Consider the following 5,505-nt stretch of genomic DNA (forward strand, 5'->3'; position numbering starts at 1 on the left):
TGTGTGTTAGTATTTTTAACAGCTTACCTGAAATGAATGTCCTGGTACGTTATCTCACGTCTCCGGCAACATCTTGTGTCTTTCTTATTTATTTCCGGGAAATATCAAACAACTCTTGTAAAAAGCCAGCGAAAGCCAAACATTAATAGGAAAGTTCTGACAACCAAAATTGATGACATGTTTCAGAGAAGTAGGAGCTAGCTAGTCATTTTTTGAAATTATTGCTCAAGAACTCGAGCAAAAAGCTAAAATGCCAATAGCGTTAAGTTCATGAGTGGTGGATGTAGGAACTGGACCGAATACTAGCGTATATATGCCTTCCAATCTTGTAGGGTATACCATAATTCTTAACCATTTTAGCCATAAGAAAACCAAATTGAAATATTGGTTTCAGCGTTAGTCAATAAACGAAAATGATAATGATTAGCAAATTAACTCGACAATACATGTCGCTTTTTCAAATAGATTATCTGCTTTATGAAATTCTCAGTAGTCATTGACCAAAGAACGAGCATATAAAACATTGTTCCTGATTCTGTGGAAGTCACCGTGCGAGCTATATGCGTATAATGTCTCGGGGCAAATGTCTCTTATATATACATACCCATGAAGCTCAGCTAGCTTTATAAAGTATTACATGTAGTAGTTCGCGTCACCAATAGTCATTTCAACTCGTTTCCTTTTGGTAGCTATGATAGGATGGATGGTCTTCATTATCGTACATTTTGGTCACTCTGTTGATCTCATCTTGCATTTCATTTTGTGGAAAAGAATGCATCATGCGTTTAGTTATGATTGCAGGACCGAAATGAATTCAAGAGTAATTCTCTCATATTGAGAAGACTTTTTGATAATTACTAAGAAACGTAATTATGTTCGATGATTTTAATAAACATTTATGATCGTGAAAACGGTCACGTGTCTGATTTACCACATGATAACTGATCATAATTTTCACATTTCAACAAAAAGTACTTAACATCCCTGTTTTTTGGTTTTCTTTCGTCTCTTGAAACTTAAGTGCTTCTCTGTCAAAGATCCTTTCACAAACGGATAATCGAAGTTACAGAGATGGTAGCGTACGATATTAATTGTGACCGAGTTGCGAACCAAAAACAAAGTAGGTCCTGTTTTATCACAAAATTATCACGTTACAGAGGTCGTGTGAGTTTGAGAGATCACAAAACCATTCATTGAGTGATCCATCATTGACAGAAAAGTTGATAAAATCCAAAATATTACCATACTAGTAATTCATTTATGTTAACAATGTTAGAGATTGTGTAAATTATCGAATTAAGAAATCAAAGTTTGTTTATGTTGGCGTTTCTTCTTAACGTGCTTTTTACCATTTACCCCTGACGCCATGTTTTGAACCTTTCTAATTCAACGACGGGAACAATTCATTTTGAATTTTTAGGGGTGAATGGTTAATGGGATGTTCCCCTCTCTACCATAAGCATTATGTTAGATAATCCAAAAGGTCTTTTTGGACGACGTGGATGAGCTGTTTCTCTCTTGAAAGTAAGTTTACTTTTCACCAATGTAATTGTTTTTCTTTTTAGTTTTCGTCCAAACATAACATACAATATTAATTCATTATTTTTTTACCTTTCTTTTTACTCACTAAAACTAACCTATACTTATACATCATTTCATTTTGTTACCTAGGAGAGAATTTACATAAGAATTGCCTGTTGTTCAATCTCTTTCAATTTATAAAAATTAAAAAAAAATGTTGAAATCACACTGTAAGCAATATTCTGAACATTAGGTATAAATGCACACCGTTCTTTTTCAACTTTAGTACACATAATTGTTTTTTTTTTTTTTGGCATGCGTTTTACATGTTTTAATTGTTAAAGAAAAGATAATCTCCAATAATTAAAACATTTTACGTACAGATTAAAGAATTTCTCGATGAACAACAAAACTGCATAGTTTTTGCTTTCGTATACATCACATTTTCATATTTATTTACATATTCATCTACCACTTGTCCATTGGATTATCATTCACATATAGATGATAGGTACAAATTAATACATCAATTGACAGAAAGTTAATTTTACCAGTACATATAATTGGAGAACACAACATTCTATATGCACTTATGAATCCATCTTCTTATGAAATTATGGAGTAATGTTGCAGCATTCTTGCCAAAGCATACCCATACAGTTTCCTATGAACCGATGATGATGATAGTTTGCCAATTACCATAACCAATCATTATGTAGTTCCAGTTAAAACTGAGTCTGTGACATGACACTTTAATTAGTTATCCAACCTTGTCCATATCTTCCTCACATAGATAGTCAGATATTCACCACTGTAACGCTTTAAAACGTCTCCCGGTTCCTCTTCATTTCAATTGCTTCTCTCCAGTGGTTTTCTAGTTCTTTACGTGCTTCATAACGTTGACGATATCTATTGCATTGATCTTCCCTCAACCTGTAAATCGTGAATGAATCTGATAAAATTGGACATTTGAATCATTTATGGTAGTGATTTTGGGACTTTGGTTTGTGGGTCTTACTTGAACTCGCAAGATGATTTCGAAAAAATATATCATAAATTTACCCATAAACAATATAATAAATCCGTACATATGCTTTCATAATCTAACCTTCGTATTAACACATATTCTATTTTAACACAAATGATGTAATATTTTATTACTATTTGGATTACCACCCTTCCGTCTGAGTGATTATCTTCTTTTGTTGACTGAATAAACACAGTCTGTATTTGTATATATATCTAAATCAATGAGAGTTGCCAAAGGAGCGGTGATAAAATAAAATCTCCTGTTAACTTGACACCACAGACAATATAGATTTTAAAATCAGACTTTTTCATATTATAATATATACATCGGCCAGTACTTAAATCGATAGAATTCTTAGACCTTATAGGTTTTGAAAAATATATTTTAAATGTTGGTAAAATGAGCAATAGATTCTTGAAAATTAGCTACATATCTAATACAATAACAAAGATAATCTTATTTGGATGATTAGTTTTATGATATGCTGAAAATGAATTATCATAATTTGATGATTCTTAATTTATTAATGTTTCATATTCATCTAAATACATATTATATACTTTTAGAGATTGCTTTCTATAGATGATCTATATTTCAACAGACCCACCGCCGATAAATAACAGAAAGTGATACAGATCAATCAATTCTTCAATAAAATACATCAATTTACTTACTCCCTTTTTGTCCTCTCCAGCATGAGTTCTTCCTCTTTCTGTTCTGCCATTCGCTTAATGATAGCATTTCTCTTTTTCTGGGAGGTAATATCCATCTCTGATTACACAGAATATATCCCTAATGCCTTCACCGAGTGTCCTGTCGTAACCAAGTGAGTTGAAAACTAGAACGTGTCCCAGTCTCTGCTATGAGTTTCTCTCTGTTGCTAGCTCGGTATGAATTGCCTGTCGTCTGTCACTCATTTAAAACACAAACCAATCAATCTAGCTGTATACAACACTCTTCACAAATACCGCGCCTGGGTCAATATAAGTAAATAATCCACTATGGGATTATACACTTAAAAGTACAATGTGTGGTATACTTATATACTACCGTAATCACTTAAGCATGACATAAATACCAAAACTTCTATTGTCACTGGTCCCAGATCCTTCTTTACCTGCCGAGGTGTATGTATACTGTTCAATACTTATCGTATCTACATTTTACAATACCAGACTAAGTGTTATACAATTCCTATACAGGTATAAAATTACAGGTAGATTATCCCTCAATGAAATCACCAGTGCATATATATTGTCAGAGATAGCATTCATTCATTCAAATACAGGTAGGCAGTGCAATGACATATTGTTATTTTCTCATAGTGGAGAGACATTGAAATTTTCAACATGTTCATTACATATTATATATAAATATAAAAGAGTAAACTGTGATTTAAATATACCCAGAACGTAAAATTAATGTCTGTAAAGCGAAGTTGACAGTGAAAGTGAACAAAAATGAATGGAAAAAAAATTACAAAATAGAACCATTCTTAAAACGGGGAAAAATCTAGATTTACAACACACACAGAATATCTGTGGATTAAAGATTTTCTCCGGGATGAAATCGATAAGTTGTGTTAAAAAGAGATTTACAGTCGAGTTGAACTAAAAGTCTCTCAAAGGAGTGTTTCGGATCGATTCTTATGAATGACTTACATGCTGTAGTTAATAATGAAGCCAATATACTCTCAGATGACACCAAATTATACAGGAATTTAAACTCCACTGGCAAAAACTTTCCAAAATGAGATGGGCTATCTTTATCTACATTGCGTCAGGCGTCAGTAAATGAAAACGACAGAAAACATTAATTCAGATATAAGGACAAAGCTACCTTCATAAACCTCATTAAAGCACTAGTTAGGTCTCGCCTACAATATTCATCAACATTTTGGTCACTTATAGTAACAAGAGGCCCATGGGCCTTAACGGTCATCTGACTCATGGCACAAAACAACAAAGTCACAGTATAAAGTAGTGGTTAATAATTAATATAAGCAATACATGGAACTCCTTTGTTGAATATGTAAGTTTCTGAAAAAGGTAAAGGTCATTTGTTGAACAAACTTGGTAGCCCTTCATCCATATATAGTTGTAACCCATTCAAGGATTAAAACCTTTGAAACCCCTATAGATCAATTTTCGTTGAGATCAGAGACCGAAACCTGAAAACAGGAAGTGGGCCAGCAGCCATTTTGGAATACCAAAATCTTTACGAAAATGTTTGCATGTTGTTCGCCATCCTTTAAAACCCCAATTGACCCATTTTCAGTGAGATCGGAGACCGAAACCTGAAAACATGATGTGGGCCAGTGGCCATCTTGGATTACCAAAATCTTCATACAAAATATGATTGTCCTTCCCTAATGATGTTTTACGCCAAATATGGAAAAAGGCCACACAAGGGTTAAGGAGAAGTAGGATTTTAAAGATAAATTTCAATGAAGTTCCCCCTTCTGAGCCCCACCCCTCTGTCCTCCCCAGGGGAACTCGTTCATATAAAATATAATTGTCCTTCCCAAATGATGTTTCACACCAAACATGGATGAAATCCTATCAAGAGTTAAGGAGGAGAAGGATTTTAGAGCTAAAATTTAAAAAAAATCCCCTTTTGGGGTCCCACCCCTCAGTCCCTAGGGGTTCAAGCAAGCTCATTTATATAAAATATGACTGCCCTTTGCCCATGATATTTCACACCAAATATGGATGAAATCCACTCAAGGGTTAAGGAGTAGGATTTTAAAACTAAAATCAGAATTTTTTCTTCTTTTGGGGCCCTGCCCCTTAGCCCCTAGGAGTAGGAGTAGGCTCATTTATGAAAAATATGATTGTCCTTCCCCAATGATGTTTCACACCAAATATGGATGAAATCCATCCAAGGATGAAGGAGGTGTAGGATTTTAAAGCTTAAATTAAAAAAAATTGCACTTTTGGGGCCCGCCCCTCTGC

The 5,505-nt window shown here is 33.9% G+C and overlaps 1 long non-coding RNA gene across 1 annotated transcript; it reads right to left on the reverse strand.

The window, feature by feature from the left end:
- Window positions 1-1,881: 1,881 nt before the first annotated feature.
- Window positions 1,882-4,359, reverse strand: LOC138325422 (uncharacterized). Its single transcript, XR_011208779.1, has 2 exons — window positions 3,226-4,359; window positions 1,882-2,454 (listed from the first exon to the last, which is right to left on the reverse strand). It is a non-coding gene; the product is annotated as an uncharacterized lncRNA (long non-coding RNA).
- Window positions 4,360-5,505: the final 1,146 nt, after the last annotated feature.

This window comes from Argopecten irradians, chromosome 1 (genome assembly GCF_041381155.1).
Source record: "Argopecten irradians isolate NY chromosome 1, Ai_NY, whole genome shotgun sequence".
In the NCBI taxonomy this organism is placed as follows: domain Eukaryota; kingdom Metazoa; phylum Mollusca; class Bivalvia; order Pectinida; family Pectinidae; genus Argopecten; species Argopecten irradians.